Source organism: Schistocerca gregaria, chromosome 7, assembly GCF_023897955.1.
Source record: "Schistocerca gregaria isolate iqSchGreg1 chromosome 7, iqSchGreg1.2, whole genome shotgun sequence".
Taxonomy (NCBI): Eukaryota; Metazoa; Arthropoda; class Insecta; order Orthoptera; family Acrididae; genus Schistocerca; species Schistocerca gregaria.
This window is the reverse complement of record NC_064926.1, coordinates 102,147,780-102,167,893: the sequence shown is the minus strand read 5'-3', so window position 1 is coordinate 102,167,893 and position 20,114 is coordinate 102,147,780. Positions and strand designations below refer to the sequence as shown.

The following is a 20,114-nucleotide window of genomic DNA, read 5'->3' as shown; positions in this document are numbered from 1 at the left end:
TGTTTAGAATCCACCCCTGAAACGAGTTTTCCGAATACGGAAGGGAAATGTTATTCGCGGCTGAACAAAAAAATACACCTGCCTGAAATCGACCTCTTTCACGCACCAGTTTGTTTCTTTCGGAGGACGAGTTTTTGTACCAATGCTTGGGAAGAAACACACAAAATTGAAATGAAAGTCTGAACGCGTGTGTTTGAAAGTTAGCCCCCAAGCATGCAGTTCGCCAAGCATTCAGAAGACCACCGGATTCAAGCGGCCGAAAACCGCACGAGCGGCTCTGGAGCAACGCAGGATGGGCCAGATCGAGTAGAACACCCTCTATGAGGAAGAGGAACGACTAGTTTGTGGATCCGGAATAGCAGATTGAACGTACGTTGCATAATACTGCATTTATATGTAGTGAAATCTTCAAACGCGTTATTCTCGAAATACCTTTTTTTTTATCGCGCGGTATGGTAACTTCAGATCTACCGAACCGATTGGCATGATTATTTGTTTCCGACGAAGCTAACTAAATTTTCTAAGAGTTGTATCACTTTTATTCCGATCCATCAACTATAAATATTTTTACTTGGCCAATGAAGTCGAAAAAACGATGAAAATACCCAATTTTTTAAAAAAATGGTCTCCAATTTGTTTCCTATGGTGCAAGTAAGTTAAGCGAGGTACAACTCCTAAAGAATCATACATACTTCGCTGAAGTCAATTTTGATTTCAGACGAGCCGGCTGACCTGTGACATACCGCGCGTGATGATTTACATCTAAATTTTGATTCGTTCCGACGGCACTTCCGCCTTTGCTCTTCGACATTTCCGGTCGAAAAAATTCCAGTTTGTAGAGGAAAATTCAATAAACATTTATAACATATACAGAGAAAAAAATTCTGAAGGAACATGCTTTTTTCCGGCCAAATATAATAAACCTTCCCTTAAGGTGGCCAAAAACCGCGAAGCTTTTACGAAATAAGAGTTCGCTCTGTAATTCGATAGAAATTTATGGTTATTTGAGTCACTTTCGATGTGTTTGTAAGTAGGCTGTTTACGTTTTCTTATTGGTAACGCCACGTAGCGCTCTGTATGAAAAATCACTGGCTGTGCTGTGCGCAGTCTGTGGCTAGTTTGCATTGTTGTCTGCCATTGTAGTGTCGGGCAGCGGCAGCTGGATGCTAACAGCGTGTAGCGTTGGGCAGTTGGAGGTGAGCCGCCAGCAGTGGTGGACGTGGGTAGAGAGATGGAGGAGTTTTGAAATTTGTAAGAATTGGTGTCATGAACTGATGTATATATATTGTGACTATAAAGGTAAATACATTGTTTGTCCTCTATTAAAATCTTTCATTTGCTAACTGTGCCTATCATTAGTTAGTGACTTCCGTAGTTTGAAACTTTTATTTAGTTGGCAGTAGTGGCGCTCGCTGTATTGCAGTAGCTTGAGTAACGAAGATTTTTGTGAGGTAAGTGATTTGTGAAACATATAGCTTAATGTTAGTCAGGGCCATTCTTTCGTAGGGATTCTTGGAAGTCAGATTGCGTTGCGCTCAAAATATTGTGTGTCAGTTTAAGTACAGTCTTGTACAATTTTTCTAAGCGGACGTTTCATATGTCGACCCTTAGCCGAGGATACCTCACTGGAATCTTCTGATTTTTTCCTTGTAGTTTGTGTAATTAGTGTAGCCTTTGTTTATTGCTAGCGCGTGATCATAGAGAGAATTTCCTTTGTAATTGCAGTCTTTCATTGTTGTACAGTAAAACAGTTGTGGCATGCATGTAGTTTTGCACAAAGTATTTCGCACCTGCGCTTGCAATTAACTAGATATTATTTTCAGTGATATGTTAATGTGTTCTCTTATTTTTGCTTTTCAAATTGTGCTTTTTTGTGTTGTCGTGTGAAATATTGTGACAATAATGGCGTGTGAAAAACGTAATACTAGGCTCCAAAGTAAACTGAGAAATGACAGTGAAGACGAAAGCAGTGTGTTAGCGCCACCATGTAATGAATTAACTAATGTTCAAAGTAGTAATTTGGTAATTGTGCATAGGGAAATGGAGCGGGTTGCAAATAATGGTGTAGGCAGTGAAACAATTAGTGAACAGGAAAGCGTTATCGATCGATCGGTCGGCAACAGCTCGCGTCAGGATTCCGAAATGACAGGACGCAATATTGCAAATACTGTAGATTCAGGTTTTGCGTCCTCACCGTTTTCTCAAATAAGTCAAGACACATTTTCTGTTTTTCCAACTGCGAATATTGCCGGTGCAAATGCATTGCCGAATAGGACTAAGGAACATGTTTCAGACACCAGTGCATTGTTATTACAATTAATGCAACAAATGGGACAAAAGCTTCAAAAGTTAGACACAATGGAACAAAATCTTTGGAAGTTAGACACCACACTTGAACAAACACGTGAAGATTTAACTACTGAGTTACATAAGATTGAATCGGAATTCCAAAAAATGTGTAATGACGTAAGAACACAAATTTGTGAGCATTTTCAACCTATGTTTTCGCGGCATGAAAATGCATTACAGAATCACGAAGCAGCCATAAAAGAATTGCAAACTGTTGTTCGTGAAAATCACGACACCTTGCAAGCTAAAATGGACTCAGTTGCATCCACCGATTCGGTTCCGCAACTTGCAAGAACTCAGGAAAACTTAAAGGTCACAGTAGATTCGATTTCAACACAAATGGACACTCTGAAACTTGGTTCAGAAAAACACACTGAGGAAATGTGTTCACTATCGGAGAAAGTAGCCGAACTTTCAGATCAGTTCACTAACTTATCTACAAAGGTAGTTGATGATCTGAATGATACAGAAGAGTGCGAACAAATTATGAAATTCAAACAAAATCAGAATCAAATTAATACACAACACCAAAGAGAAATCCGGGAAGTGCAAGATCAGCTGACACAGGTAATACAAGAATTACGTATTTCAGAGGACAGTCGCGCTCCAACACGGGAAGAGGGACTTATAAATACGGAAAAGCCACATAATAATAACACAGGGCATTTCGGAAATTGTGAAAGAAATTGGCAAGGTGCACCGAATTTTGAGATGGAACTGCCGACACGACGTAACAATGAACGATATGCTACCCGCCGACACTATGATTTTGACTATAAGCTGTTCATTACTACACGTAAATTCAAAACATTTAAGAAGTCTGGCAACGACATTCATCCACAAGCGTGGCTCCATCAATTCTCTCATTGTTTTTCTCCCAACTGGTCATTAGAACACAGATTAGAATTTATGTGTGGCTACTTGGAGGATGAACCAGCTGTAAGAATGCGATCCGTCATTCACGATTGCCACAGTGAAGGAGAATTTTACCATGCCTTCCTCTCAGCATATTGGTCCCAAGCCACACAAGACCGAGTAAAACATGGCATCATGATGATGAAACATTTCGAACAATCTGAATTTTCCAGTCTTGTGAAATATTTTGAAGACATGTTGCACAAGAATCAGTACCTGTCAAACCCATACAGCCCGTCAGAACTCATCCGCATTTGCTTAATCAAATTGCCTGAACATTTACGGCATATTATTTTGGCAGGCCGTTGCAAAGACGACATTGAAGCTTTTCAGGGACTCTTACAAGAATTAGAAATTGACACTGACAATCGCGGAACGCGAAAAAAGGAACACAACAATTACAGGTCACATCTGTCGCAATTCCGCGATGAAAGAAATAATAACTGGACACGACAAGGCTATTCTCACAATACAAATCGTGACCAAAACAGACACCACCCGTATGACAACCGTTGGCAGAGTAGTAATAATTACAGGGAAAGGTCACCTCTCCGCGGTAATGACTATCACAGAGACAATCAGAGAAACAGACAATATGGGAACCAAAGTAATTACTATCAAGGGAGACAGAATAACTTAAGACGCAACGGTCTACCGCGCAGTTACAATTCAGGGAGAAATTCTCCACCACTTAACCGACAAGAAAGAAACTACAGGAACTACCGACATGACGACAGACGATATAATCATAACGACAGACAGGAATTGCGTCAGAACTGGCGGGATTCAAACAGAGCTGGGCACTCTCGGCAAAGTGAATTTGTAGAATTTAGGTCTCCTAATCCCAATAACGGCGCGCGCCAACAATGACTCGCACCGCAGGCAGCCACCTGCGCCGGCTGGCTCAGAGAAAAATAACAAGAGACATTAACCTTGAGCAGAATTCCAGTGTTCCTTACCGACGTAATCACATCATAATTGCTTTTCAGTTGACAGTCTGCGTAGTAGGAAGAGGAAAGGTTTACACCACAGTTCACATGTAAAACCGTTTATTGAAAGATAATCTGCTTTTTAACTTTGTCTTTGCCATAAAACATTTCACTTCACATTTCTAGTATGCTTTGTCACTGTTAACGTGCAACAATGTTTTGAAGTTCACTATCCAGTCTAGAACCTACGGAACATATTTAGACAGTATTTACGAGTGCATTGTTATAGTGAACAGACATCACTGTGTTATTTCGTGTGTACATTCTTGCTTGTTAGTTGCACGATTACGTAACGACTATAAGGCTTACATACTTAGAACATTTACCAGTACTGTTTCAGTTTAAGCACAGTCTTGTATAATTGTTTTAAGGGGACGTTTCAGGTTTTTTATTGTCTTTTGGGAAATCGATGCCTTAGTAGGATGCATATCTATAAATGTGAGTGAGATTATCTTCTGCAACTTTTCATTTATACTATTTCTGAATACATGTGAAAGAGTAAACTCCAGAAGTTTAACAGTAGAACGTAAATGTCATGTTTCCCTGCGTTTCTAACTTGCAGTCACTGAAGACTTATTGTAGCCTCTTCACAAGGGGCAGCACTACGGAACTAATGTCTGCTTCGTAGGCCCACTACCTTCCTTTACCAGCTTTATTCTGTGTGTTAATGTTTGACTGCATCAGGTCACAGTCTGGCAGACTAAGTGCAGGTTTGCACTTAGCTGGTGATGACCGAATCTTGAAATGGAGCTGGCCGGTGTGGCAGAGCGGTTCTAGGCTCTTCAGTCTGGAACCGCGCGACCGCTAGTTCTAGGGGACTGATAACCACAGCAGTTGAGTCCCATAGTGCTCAGAGCCATTTGAACCATTTTTGAAATGGAACTTGTACAAAGGGCAGCTGTTAATTCAGTGCGTGTGCGGGGCTATATGGACAGCTTTTAGTCTCGTGTTGTTCTTTTAGAATGCCTTCATCTTCTCTCGCCTTGTGATTTCTTGGTTATTTTAACAAGTATGTTTAACGTGTAAGTTCGAGTGGTTTGTACTTCAGAAACATTCGGTCCGGTATTCTCTCTGTACACTGTACGCACCGATACATGAATGTTCTTTCATACAGTGAATGAGGTAAGTTAGTCGCTGTACGTGTCCATAACATGCGGTCCGTATGCAGAGAATACTCGTTACGTATAGCTACAAGACAAGCATGTGAAGGGTCTCAGTATGAGAGCGTAATTCATAATTATGAAGCCCACGTCAAAGATAAGGCTTTTTAAGGTATAATCTTACTTCATTAGGCTCAAGTCAGATCAAGAATTAACTTGCAAGCATTCTCTTAAATTCACGATGAAACACGGCAGAGCATTATCGTAAGGTTTGAGTTGTTATCCTATGGAGGCTGTTTAAACCGTATAAAACGGGATACTTCATACGTCTGACATCATCGATCACCGGCGAACGATTCAGGAACATTCTAGACGATACGTACAACAGTTTTCTCTCTGTGTAGGTGACATGTACTCAACGGCGCCCCGCCACAATATTCATTCGATGTTTCGGCTGACAACTAGATAGGTGTCTTAGGTTAATTTTACTAATGAAGGCGTGTCAGTATGTTTATATCAAAAAGTATCAATTTGGCATTATGCACTGCAGTGTGGCAAATCTAGCATCTTCTACTAATTTAGCTCAAGCTGAGGCTTGCCGGGGCACCCGTAACTGTGTTGTGGGATGCATGTACTTTGTCGAATGCCCCCCTTACCCACGCAGCAACAGGTTGATAACGATATTCCTAAAATAGAATGTCCCAAACGTGGAACTTGGTGTATAATTTTGTCTTTGGGAACAAATTAAAGAGATAACCGGCTGACACATTATCAAGTTCAAAGCCATATTTCTGATTAGTTTTCAAAATGGTTCAAATGGCTCTGAGCACTATGGGACTTAAGATCTTAGGTCATCAGTCCCCTAGAACTTAGAACTCATAAAATCTAACTAACCTAAGGACATCACACACATCCATGCCCGAGGCAGGATACGAACCTGCGACCGTAGCAGTCTCACGGTTCCGGACTGCAGCGCCTAGAACCCCACGGCCACCGCGGCCGGCGATTAGTTTTAGCGACAAAGGAATTTCCACAGATTTCTTGATAATCGGATCACAAAGGATCCTCGTGCTAGTCAGAATTTTCGTGCTAGACTCATCTGTGGAATGTCTCGTAGGAGTACAGCGTTCTAATGGAGCTGAGTTACTGGGCTGAGAAAAGTGAGTGTTGCGATCATGTTCCATTCACCTTTCACATACCCTATCTTTTTCCTTGCCGCTGTTGGTACTAATTTCCTACAGGAACGTTTATAGTTGTTAGTTTGCGATATATAAGCTCGATAGTGGAGTTGCAGTCCTTGCAAAGGAGGTTAAACCAACCTAGATGGATGTGAGTGTTGGGAAAAACGTGTCTTTCTGCTGCTACATCGCACCTAAGAAACCTTATGCTTAACATCTTATTGACTTCTGTCTCGGGTTCTTTGGCCGACCTTTGTTTGATGATTTTTCTGACGTTTCGCCAGGAGGGTGAAGCTTTGACAATGCCAACCACTCGTGCTGGTGAAATGTCAGACATATCATCAAACAAACGTCTGCCTAAGAACACGAGACAGAAGCGAATAGGCAGTTTGTCAATAAGTGGGCACGTAAGCCTTACAAATTTTATACTTAACATCTAAGCTGCTCTGAAAGTCCGAAAACAGGGAGTGATGAACAAAGGCATATCTAACGGGACCTGGACGAGGACCGTTACTGGCGGTTCCGAGTATCCCTGTACGAAATTTGTCTGTTTAGTGTTATTTTCAGCGGCTTACTTGTATTAATAGACGATCAGCAGCTGTGACTTTCAAAGTCCAGTGTACGGTGATTTAGGCCGCTCCGATGTCACTATTCGCCGCAGTTTGGTGTTAAGGAACTAATACACTGCTAACCATTAAATTCATAATATCAAGCAGGATTTGTAGTTAGGAAGTTTTGCTTATTGTGCCCACACAAGGATGGATTGTGGCAGGAAATGGATGAAAGAAGGGTCTTACGAATATGTGTCCGGAAGAGGACGGTGTGCGCACAATGGCAAGAAATAAACCCGGAACGCAGAACAAAGTTGCATCGCTTCCACGTCACATGTTCAATGTGGCCTCCACCGTATTCAATACAACCGTCCACACGTCGCACCATGGATAGCTGCACTCTTTTCATGTTCCGGCCTCTCTCCGAATAGCGTCACAGGCATCGTGAACGCGCTGTTGAAGGATCTGCACATCAGGAACCGGTTAATCATATACAATGCTTTTCAGGTGCCCCTGGAGGTAAACATCCAGAGGGTTTAAATCTGGTGATTAGCACGCCACGCTACAGGGCCTCCGTGTCCTATTGAACACCCGGTGAAGAGATGCTGAGGTACTGGCGAACTGTAATAGAGAAGTAGGGTGGTGCTCCGACATGCACAATCCACGTATCCTGTTCTATTGCCAGAGGCACATTCTCAAGCAGCACAGGCAGAGTATTCCGTAGGATGGTCATTTACGACCTCCGTCGATGCTTTGTGGAATGACACATTATATGGTCGTCAAGAATCCCTGCCCACACATTGATACTATAACGATGCTGATAAGACTCATGAACCATTCCCCGAGGGTTGTCTGTGACCCACAGATGACGATTATGTAAACTGATCATGCCAGTTCTGGTAAAGGTTTCCTCATCGGTAAAGAGGACTGATGACAGAAAACCAATAATTTTCATGGTCTGGTGCAAAAACCGTCCACAAAATCCTCCCAGCTGAGGGGAATCCGCTGCTGATAATCCTTGCACTCGCTGCAGGTGATATAGATAGTAGCGGTTGTCATGCAGGATACACATAATCGTACTTGGGCTTATGCCATGTTTACGGCCCACTTGCCTGGGGCGTAGAATAGGTTCGTCTGAATATCCTGTAGAACCCGATCCTCCAAACTGGTGTACGCACAGTCTGCGCTTTCGTCTGTCTGAAAGCAGCCATGATCACACAAACGCCCAAAAATAGCTTGAAATGTTGTATGATGTGGTTGGTGTCTGTGAGGTTACTGCTTTTGATATTGCCGTGCTGCCTCTCGACCGTTTCCATCTGCTTGGCCGTACATCATCTTGGCTCGTTTCCGACACGAATGTCTGACCATTCTACTGCCTCAATCACGGACCCTGCAACACACAAGCAACACAAGGCATACGGTCAGAGGAGTTTTCATTCGTCAACGCCGTGTATCGTGGCAACGAGGCCTTTCCGGACACATGTTCATAAGTACATAATTTGGGTGTATACGGGGCGTGAAATTTAGACTGAGCAGACACCACTGGCTGCAACGTTGGTTGTAACGGTTGGGTATCGAATGATACTTAACCTAGATGGCAGATAGGTGTACATCAGTCCACGCTGCTACCAATCTACTGTATGTCAGAATTTACCCTCAGTAACCCATTCAACGATACATAACTGAGCTTCAGCAACACCTCATTTTCGAATGGTCAGATTGAAAATGAACGTAATGCTGGTTTGCATAGAGTACGCCTCAATCAATTAATTCTTGTATATACGAGGATGGTATCATCGGCTCACCGGCCATTGACCATCATCTTCTGTGCGGATGCACTAACAGTGCCCGAACTCTTACGGGAATCGGCAGTAAAGCCGCGAGCAATGAGTATAATGGGCAGAGGCACCATGAATAAGGTCCGGGAGAAGAAGTTGCGAATGTGGGTCTCACGGGAGGCGTGCCAGAGATAAGTCCCTGCAGCCGCACTATCCTCTGTGTCCTCGGTGGTTGAAATGGGTAGATCGTCTGCCATGTAAGCAGGAGATCCCCGGTTCGAGTCCCGGTCGGGGCACGCATTTTCAACTGTCCCCGTTGACTTATATGGCTCTAGGCACTATGGGACCTAACATCGGAGGTCATCAGTCCCAACTACTTAAACCTAAGGACATCACACACATCCATACCCGAAGCAGGATTCGAACCTGCGACCGCAGCAGCCGCGTGGTTCCAGACTAAAGTGCCTTGAACCGCTCGGGTACCACGGCCGGCCGTTGAATTATATCAATGCCTGTATGCTGCTAGGGGTGTTCATTTCACTGTAATTAATTCTTGAATTCATTAATAGTTAAATCAACAATGCTTGCACTGAATCATCGGAATGTTACTCCCTGGGTGGCATTAAATTAGATTAAAAGTAAAACCTCTGTATTCTAACAACCCTACCACAACAAAGGTCAGAATTTAATAACGATTGTGGTGTTGCTCACACTGCTAAATACTGCATTTTCGGGCAACAACAGTCATATTATGTGGCAGGTGTCATTAGAGCACAGTTAATAAAGTCATTTCATGTAATAATGAATAAACTAGGCACTCATCTTTTTGTGTTTCCCACTCTGGTCTCGTCGTAAAATCATGATTCAATCGTTGAAAATCTAGGTGGTTATGATTCCAAGCTCGGATTCAAAGAGGCCTAGGTTTTATTCTGCTATATTCAAAAGTGTTGTAGATGCGCTTCACAAACCATTCTTGGAGAGTAAACCTTTCAAAGTTAGCACAATAGTGATGTAAAATAATAATAATAATAATCTGCACTCCGAATTTAAGTTACACTTCCTTTTAATTGCTTTTATTGCAATATCACGTAACACACAAAACATCATTTCACGATACAAAACATACTTGAAAACATCTTCTTCACATTTTATAAGCCAACTACAAATTGCATCTTTCCAACATGACGTCCAAGACTTGACTTTCTCAAGGTCCGACGCTCTAACAACTTAACAACTAACTCACTCACTATCGCTTACGCGCCCAAAAATCAGAGTTACAAGTACGTCAAAGATCATAGTGACAAAAGAAAGATTACACATAAGAATAATATCATTGCAATATAAACATATTGGTGTATCAAAAGTGAAATCAAATCTGAATGTTGTTTCAGAAATATGTTAAGTAGTTAACAGAAACACAGTAGAATATTACTGGTATCGAGAGGTTCAGGTAAGGTGCCGTAATGGTTGCGTAATTCAAGTACCATTACAGTATGAATATCAGATTAATTACGGTGGTCAAGATAAAGTTACATATTGGTTAAATCTCAATGCTGGACATACTAACAAACAAAACTTATTTTGTTCTGCCTGATAGTGATAAGAAAACAAAAATACAGAAGATAAGCAGATCTCCACTTGACAAGCAGAAAGAAAAGAAAAAAAATGTAAAACTTTACAAAACATTCCGCTGCAAACGCTATAGTTCTTTCTGATTGCCCTCTCGCGTAACACGTTGTTTACGAATCAACTGGCCCTCCTCGATGTTGGAGACATTTTGAATTCGGTGAGGCATACACCTTACCAAACAGTCCTGTGGGATATTGTTCCATTTCTCCACAGCAGTCTCTATGATGCCCTGTGTCCTCTGATGGGACAGGACGATTGCAAACCGCTCGTTTTACCATGGCCGATGCATTCTCAATGCAACGGAGGCCACTCCATCCGACTCATTTTATGTTCGCTCTAGTAAATTCTTGACGAGACTGTGACGTTGGGGGCGTGCACTCCCACCAACGTGGATCCTGCTCCAATGTATTCACCCAATGGAACCACAAAGCGTGTAAGGATGTCGTCCCGATACTTCACGCCAGTCATCTTACTACGTGTTGGCACATGGGGTGTCCCGCGGTCATACACAATTCCACTCAAAGATATCAGCGAGCCGTCTTGGTAAGGGTCGTGGTCACCGGTACAGTTAGGGTGTAAACATTGTCCTCCTTGCCTCCGTAGAGGGTGACGACTGATACGTGCCTCAGCAGAAAAAAAGCGCCGTGTTCCGCTGCTGTCTACACCTCAAAGAGTGGTTTCGTGCTGACGTGTTACGAGCTGCTCTCCCAACCAAAGCTAGAGGATTAGCTTTGAGAAGTATTCCGGTACGTAATCCCTGCACATGGAGTCTATTTAGTATCGTTTCTGTTGACACCTGCTCTACTGTAAATGTTCAAAGCTGCAGCCGTAGATGTGTAGCACTGTGATGAGGGTTTCCGCTTGCTGTTAAACTCAGATGTCGGTCCTACACACCTGTTGTTTTCCTTCCGCGACCAACTAAGAGCGAATTCGCTGTGACGTCCACTTTTCTCAATCCATGCTCCGTTATAGTGACTGTAATGAGTCTCTGATCGTGCGTTACTCTTGTCTGAACTATCCTGAAGCAACGCGACTCCTGTAATGACGCACAGTACAAGTACTGCAATGTTTACAGCTCACACGGTTGCTATAAACTGCACATACTGCTCCCCACGAAAGAATTCAATGCTGTGTCCTCAGTAGGCAACGTGATGCTCTGCGCCATTTTCGACGTCCGAAGGCCGATACTCGCCGAATTCCACGACCCTGGAAAAACCATTGGTAGTGTCGTGCACTGTGAGACTCTCCGTAGCCTACGCAGGTCCATCAACAGCAAACGGCCTGGGCTGCTCAAGAAGCAAGTGACTCTGTACCACAGTAACGAGCCTCCATAGGTCTCCAAGGCCACACATAGTGTAATGGCCAAGTTGCAGTGGAGCATACGCCCTGCAGCCCCGATATGTCACCCAAAAACTTCTATGTATTTCGTCCAAAAAAAGAAAGACAATTGAAGTCTCGAATGGAAGAGCTTCAATTCTGACTGTGAACTGTAAGGCGCAGTGGCACACTGGCTCCTGTCACAGATACAGGAAGTCTGGTAACAGGGAACGTTTCGGCTCGTGAAACAGTGCGACAGTCATCCTCAGGACTCTGGTGATTTCTTTTGAATAAATACTTAATTACATCTACTACTTTTTTCACACGTTTTCTTTTGAACACTCCTTCCTTCAAGAGACATAATGCAACCTTCAGACACCAGTAGCCAACGTCCGTTTGCTATCTCTGAATGAGGACTTTGCGTTATAACGTTTCCTCATAATCCCGAGTGTAGAGTGCGTTACTCATCCCTGTTTCATGTGGTTATACTGACACCGTCCACGAAAATAATATCAAGTTCAGTTAACGATGATGGACTTGGACAGCGATCACGCACCCTCTACATCTACATGATTACTCTGAAAATCACACTTAAGTGCCTAGCACACCGTTCACCGGACAACTCACACAATTCTCTATTATTATGACTTAGAACAGTGACACCTCGGCCTCTAGAGTTCCGGAACCTGTACAGAAAACTGGAACAGAGGTCAACATAAACATCAATTACCCCTTTTCATTGCTCATGAAAACCACAAATTGCATCTGGAATTACCATACAGCGAGATCTTCAGAGGTGGTGATCCAGACTGCTGTACACACCGCTACCTCTAATACCTAGTAGCACGTCCTCTTGCATTGATTCATGCCTGTATTCGTCGTGGCATACTATTCACAAGTTTATCAAGGCACTGTTGGTCCAGATTGTCCCACTCGTCAATAGCGATTCGGCATAGACCCCTCGGAGCGGCTGGTGGGTCACGTCGTCTATAAACACCCCTTTTCAATCTATCCCAGGCATGTTCGATAGGGCCACTCTAGTCGAGCGATGTCGTCGTCCTGAAGGAAGTCGTCCACAATATGTGCACCATGGAGGCGCGAATTGTCGTCCATGAAGACGAATTCCTCGCCAATATGCTGCCGATATCGTTGCACTATCTGACAAAAGATGGCATTCACGTATCGTATAGCCATTACGGCGCCTTCCATGACCACCAGCGGCGTACGTCGGTCCCACATAATGCCACCTCAAAACAGCAGGGACACTCCACCTTGCTGCACTCGGCAGACAGTGTACCTAAGACGTTCAGCCTGACCCTGTTGCCTCCAAACACCTCTCCGACGATTGTCTGGTTGAAGGCATATGCGACACTCATCGGTGAAGAGAATATGATGCTAATCCTGAGCGGTCCGTTCGGCATGATGTTGGGCCCATCTGTACTGCGCTGCATGGTGTCGTGGTTGTAAAGGTGGACCTCGCCATGGATTTCGGGAGTGAAGTTGAGCATCATGCAGCCTATTGCGTACAATTTGAGCCCTGTAGCTGCAAAAAAAAAAGCATGATTCGTTGGCGTTGCTGTCAGGGTTCCTCCGAGCCATAATCCGTAGGTAGCCGCCATCCACTGCAGTAGTAGCCCTTGGGCAGCCTGAGCGAGGCATGTTATCGACAGTTCCTGTCTCTCTGTGTGTCTTCAATGGCCGAACAACATCGCTTTGGTTCACTCCTTCCCTTGTTGAGAGCCATCCCTGACACCAAGTAACAATGTGGACGTGATCGAACCGCGGTATTGACCGTCTAGGCACGGCTGAACTACAGACAACACGAGCCGTGTACCTCCTTCCTGGTGGAATGACTGGAACAGATAGCCTGTCGGAGCCCCTCTGTCTAATAGCCGCTGCTCTTGCATGGCTGTTTACATCTTTGGACGGGTTTAGTGACATCTGTGAACAGTCAAAGTTAATGTGTCTGTGATACAATATCCACAGTCAACGACTGTCTTCAGCAGTTCTGGTAACCAGGATGACGCAAAACTTTTCTTGATGAGTCTACTTTCACAACTGCAGGAGAAAGTTGGTGATCAGAATTTCGTTAGAAGCTTCCGTCGCAACGAAAAACGCTTTGTTTCAATGATGTCCACCCCAAAACTTTTATCATGTCCGTGACACTCTCTCTCCTCTGCCGAGGTAATACAAACCGTACTGCTCTTCTTTGAACTTCCTCAATGTACTCCGTCAATCCCACATGGCGCAGCAGTACTCCAAAAGAGGAGGACAAGCTTAGAGTAGACAGTCTCTTTAGTAGACCTGTTGCGGTTTCTAAGTATTCTGCCAATGAAACGCAGACCTTGGTTTGCCGCTCCACAACATTTTCTACAAGTTCTTTCCAGTTTAAGCTGTTCGTAATTGTAATTCTTAGGCGTTTCATTGAATTTACGGCCTTTGCGTTTTCTGATTTATCGTCTAAACGAAGTTTAACGGATTCATTTTAGCACTTTTGGGGAAAACCTGAAACTTTTGTTTAGGGTCAATGGCCAATTTTTGAACCATACAGGTATCTCTTCTAAATCGTTTTGCAATTTGTTTTGATCTTATGTGACTTTACTGGACGATAAACGGCAATATCACCTGCAACAACCGAAAAGTGCTGCTCAGATTGTCTCCTTAATCGTTTATGTAGATAAGGAACAGCAGACGGCCTGTAACACTACCTTGTGGAACACCTGAACCCACTTCTGTTTTACTCGACGACTTTCGTCAGTTACTGCGATCTGCGACCTCTCTGACCGGAAATCACGAATCCTTACACATAACTGAGGCGATATTTCATAACCATGCAATTTCACTACAAGCCGCTTGTATGGATGGTACAGTGTCAAAGGGTTCTGGAAATCTAGAAATGCATAATAAAGTTGAAATTCCTTAATCAAAATATCCACGGGTGTACTGCCGGTCTACAGAGTCCAACGGGCACAATATTTCGGCGATGATACATGTCGCCATAATCAGGTGAACTGACGGACTGAGCTCCTGGCCATGGCTGCTCAGGGGGACATGGGTTCGGTCACGGCGGCGGCCCATTTAAATACCCTCCGCCCGCGGCGCGCTCCCTCCTCCGTCCGCGCCCCGCGCCACAGTCGCGTGGTGGAACAGATTGCGACGGCGTCTGAGATGACGTCGGTGTGATGGCTCTGTCCGCCGTGGTCGTCACAACTATACGTTTGCTCGATTTACTCTTGATTAACCCAATCGCCGGTTCCCAAGCCTTGCTAAGATTATAACCACAGTCACGGTTTATGAGGTCGTCATTGGTGGCCTCTCTAACAACGTTGTCCCAGTATCTCGACGTCTGTACCTGAATCCTCGTGAGTTCATACTTCATAACGTGATTTTCCGACAAACAATGTTCAGTGACCACCGACTTCCTCGGATACATCAGTGGAGTGTGCCCCTGGTGTTCACGGCATCAATCCTCGACAGTACGCATCGTCTGACCAATATACGACTTGCCACATTGACACGGAATCTGGTACACGCCGGCCTTCCTCAAACCGAGGTCATCTTCGGCAATCCCCACCAGTGCACGAGTTTTATTCGGAGGACAAAACACAGTTCCGACCCAGTGTTTCTTCAAAACGCGGGCGATTTTCTCAGAGAGTGCGCCTGTATATGGAATAAACGCAGTGCCTACCTCGGTTTGAGGAACGCCGGCGTGTACCAGATTCTGCATGCACTTTTGGAGCTTTAGTCGTCTTATTTTTGTGACAGTCCTGTTTCTTGACCATGTGTCACGAGCAGTCAACACACGCTTTCGTTCGCGTTGTGACGTATGCGGATTATGTTTCCTACTGTTGCTGTATGCGGCACCTCTTGAAACACCAAACACTTTGGCTACCTTGGTTACGGAAGCACTCACGAAACCGAGCACGGCGAGTTTGCCCACATTGGAATTCACTTAGCTCCGACATGATGGACTCACAAATAAACGCCGCGCGGGATTAGCTGAGTGGTCTACGGCGCTGCAGTCATGGTCCCGGCGGAGGTTCGAGTCCTCCCTCGGGCATGGATGTGTGTGTGTTTTTCCTTAGGATAATTTAGCTTAAAGTAGTGTGTAATCTTAGGGACTGATGACATTAGCAGTTAAGTCCGATAAGATATCACACACATTCCACACACACACAAATAAACACAACGCCGTTCTAACCTTGGCTGACGCTTTCAACGTATTGAGGACGCTGCACAGGTGCCGTTCGCGGTCAAACACAATAGCGCAAACTGCACGCTTGTGTATCATGGGCATTTAAGTTCCACCAACAACCTCTGCTCGTGTTTCTATAGTTTTGTACAGTCCCTGGAGAGCACTTTATCCTGATTTGTCGAATGCCGTGTTAACGGTCTTGTCAATTTAACGCTCAACACTGTAGTTAGCTGCAGTACTCATACGCGAGGTGCAGTTCAGCGGACTCGTGCTGACAAGAGAACAGTAGTCAGTGGTAGGGTGGAGCGACCGCCGCGGCAGCAGTGTGCAGCGGCCGCCGTGTTGAGGCAGGTCGGGTCGGCGCCCACCCGGCGCTGGCGCCAGCCTCTGCTGCACGCGCCTCGGCGCGCCCCATACCCTCCCCCCCCCCCCCCCCCCCCAACCGGTAAACCCACCCACAGGCTCCGCGTGACCCCGTGCCACGCCAGACAGGCGGTGCGAGGCCACATCAAAGCGTGCCGCCTCGCCCTACTCAGGTGTAGAGCAATGCTTGCACATCGACCGTCTCGTTCTCCGACTCGGGGTCGCTGTTTTCCGTGAAGATTTTCGCTCTTCAAATAATGGAAAACATCTCCATTTCTCACGATCCGTGGCGGAAGGTAAACACAAGAACATGGGAACGTCTTGTGGACAATATTTTGCTAATTAGGTCAGTACATTTTCCACATGCACATAACTGAAGGTTCTACTTGGTCTGCGAATCATATTACTTCACTTGAGAGTAGCCACTTACAGGGTTGTCATTTAGACTGATAAAGCTAAACCGGACATGGTGGTCTAGCGGTTCAGGCGTTCAGTCCGGAACCGCGCAACTCCTATGGTCGCAGGATCGAATCCTGCCTCGGGCATTGATGTGTGTGATGTCTTTAGGTTAGTTAGGTTTAAGTAGTTCTAAGTTCTAGGGGACTGATGACCACAGATGTTAAGTTCCATAGTGCTGAGAGCCATTTGAACCATTTTTTTGATAAAGCGAGAATACGGTGTCGTCATGGAGAACTCTTTCGGAAACCTTATTGTTATGTACATAGTTCCGCGTAGTCAGCGCGTACACAACTTTCCCACTACAGCACGCCCCGCTAAGCACAACGGCGCAGGCGCAGCGCTCGTCCATCTCCGCACTACGAGATGGTGCTGCCATAGAGAAGGACCAAATTCTGCTTCCGCCGATCCGCGTATTAATATGTAACGCAGCCAATGAGATTGCTGCTAACGTAGAACCTTTTCTCCTCGCGGATCACACTCGCGCAGTGATACCTGAACGCACGAGGTATTATAACGAGTGTACAGACCTCCGATTAGTCAGTCTGCACCAGTCTGTACCAGTATGCATTAGTCTGTACCAGTGTATAGTCAAGTTTCAGTCTGTGCCTAATAGGATTACCATATTCCTACATAGCCATGAAGGTAAATATATAGACACTTTTGTCAAGTATCACAGAGATATGTGAGAATAAGATTAACATACCAATACCAAAGGAGCTTCAGATTCTCAACTGTAAACAGCAACCAGAACCAAGTTAAGTAATTTTTATGCTTGTTATTATTTTAATAAATGTGTACGAACATTAATCAAGTTCTGTTTAAGGTTGGTCACCGTCAATCTGCTACTCTAAGCGTGCAAGTGGCATTTCTATCGTCTGACCTAACGGCAGAAGATAAACACGCCACAATCAAACCACGAGACATATTGCTGACACTCACTTCGTTAGAGCGACAAGTCAAATAATCTGATGGTGTGTGTGTACTGTAGGTGTTACAGTACGCACGCCACACTTATTACCTCCAGAAATTCTTCCCCGGTTGATAAAGGTTATAACTATCGAGGTCCTTAATTTTTACCACATAAAGCGACTGAGTAACACGTTGCCATACAGCCCTTTAAAGCAATCCACAGAAGAACGCCTCGAAACCACATGAACAGACGAAAACACCGACAATATTCGCAGCACGGTATTGTACAAATGACGGATAACGGTCTACGAAGCCGCTGACGGTATAAGCATATCGCAAGTGAGGCAATGGTGCCTTTCACATGAAGAATTGTCAGTCACAAGGTTGCGTGTACAGAGGATCACTTACGATGTGCTTAAAGCGTCAGAGACTTCGTACACCGTCAAATGTCATTTGTACAATACCGTACTGCCAACATGATCGTGTTTTCGTCAAATTGAATTAATGTATCGGTCACACGGTCATTTATTTTTCATCGCATTGCAGTGTTTTCGCAGTCGTCACATTGAGTGGTGCACTAAAGTAACAAATTATCAGTAGAATGTACCTAAATGGCAATCGAAAACCACGAAAGAAATTATAAACAGAGGAATTGACATCGACTTGAAGAAACTAAAACACCTTGCACGAGAGGAACCAATAAAAATCTCTGCTAGCGTGAAATATTGCCACAAACAATACAACACGTAGTTTGAATGTCCAGCGTGGGTAGCACGCAAGTTTTAACTCGCTTATTGTGGTGCGATATGCAGCAGGAAGGCTCTGCGTCCGCGGGAAGAGAGGGACGTGGAAACCTGTCGGTGCGTCACAGAGGTGGTATACGTATCAATGATTCTTTAAGGGGAATCTGTACGCTCAAATGTAAATTTCTGATTTTTTTAGAACAAGTCCCATAATGTTTTCATTTTGCCCCGAGTGAAATGGTGGATAATTTAGCTCTTTACGACTCTCAGAAATATTTTGTTTTTAATTTTATTACATTATTTGTGAATCAGTGAAATTGGCGGATTTGGACACACTCAGATCGTATATAGACGTCTCTGTAAGTAGTGCACTCCGAAGGCTGTGGTTTTAATCAGCAATAGAGTGTACACAGCGCTCAACGTTCGCTACCCTGCTACTTACAATGTGTCTGCCGCATGGCTCTTTTTCCTATGAAAATAGCTGACCTGCGTGTGGAATCGTGTCTTTGGAAGTGCTTTGGTGTAGTTAGGCAGAATATAAACATGCCACTTTCTTGGACAGCCTGAAGTATACTCGTAAATAAATGTGCGACTACGGCCTCCCGTCGGGTAGACCATTCGCCGGGTGCAAGTCTTTCGATTTGACGCCACTTCGGCGACTTGCGCGTCGATGGCGATGAAATGATGATGGTTAAGACAACATAACACCCAGCCCCTCAGCGGAGAAAATCTTCGACCCAGCCGGGAATCGAATCCGGGACCTTAGGATTGAAATTCTGTCGCTCTGACCACTCAGCTACCGGAGGCGGACAGTATAGTCGCAACCAGCGTTCTAGAAACGTAGAATCATGAGGTTCTCGTGATGAAAAATAGAAGAGCAGTGAGGAATATTCACTTAGCATTCCTGGACCTGAATCATCGTGTAAATTCTTGATGGCTGAAGTTTGAGGAGCTTCTTTCGAAAACAAGAGATCCGTTTCTGAAGATCTTATGGAAGCCACCAATCCAATTTGTAGGGACCTACGTCACACTGACCTTCAAATGCGATGCTGAGCTGTTATTTACCTATCGAGACGTGAGAAAAACGAGAGTGCTGATGCATCTCAACACCAAATCTGGCTGTCATACTCTGAAGCGACAGCAATTTTTAAACAAATTAATAGTTGCAAAGTCACAGTGTGGAAGAGACTTCAACATAAAAAAAGCCCGTAGGAAGATGCTTGTAGAGTAAAAGGTGGACAAGGAAGATTCTGAGTAAGTAGCTGGGTCCTCTTGAGACTTGCTTTAAATTTATTTCATCATTTTCAGCTTTAAATCTATTTTCTGCCAATGACTTCCTTTAACAGTTAGCGTTCCTATACCTGAAAACTACTTGTAATACCTACGTGAAACTTTTTGAGTTGCTTTAGTATAAATTATTAACCTACTAAATTACAATCATGGCGCTATTTTGAACGACTATGGAGTTTGGTGTTCGCATGTACAAACATGTAAAGTAAAAAAAAATTACATATTATTACTAACCTAAACTTTATTTATTTAACACTGGTTTCATAAGCGTTGCAAACTCCCCTTGAATATTTGTGTGTGCTGCTAAGTAAATTCAATGTGTATTCGATATGCAAAATAGATCTGCTTA

At 44.2% G+C, this 20,114-nt stretch overlaps 1 protein-coding gene across 2 annotated transcripts in view; it reads right to left on the bottom strand.

The window, feature by feature from the left end:
* The window catches only part of LOC126281633 (LIM domain only protein 3-like), a 1,631,617-nt gene that overhangs the window by 1,188,296 nt on the left and 423,207 nt on the right, over nucleotides 1–20,114 (bottom strand). The window lies entirely within an intron of this gene.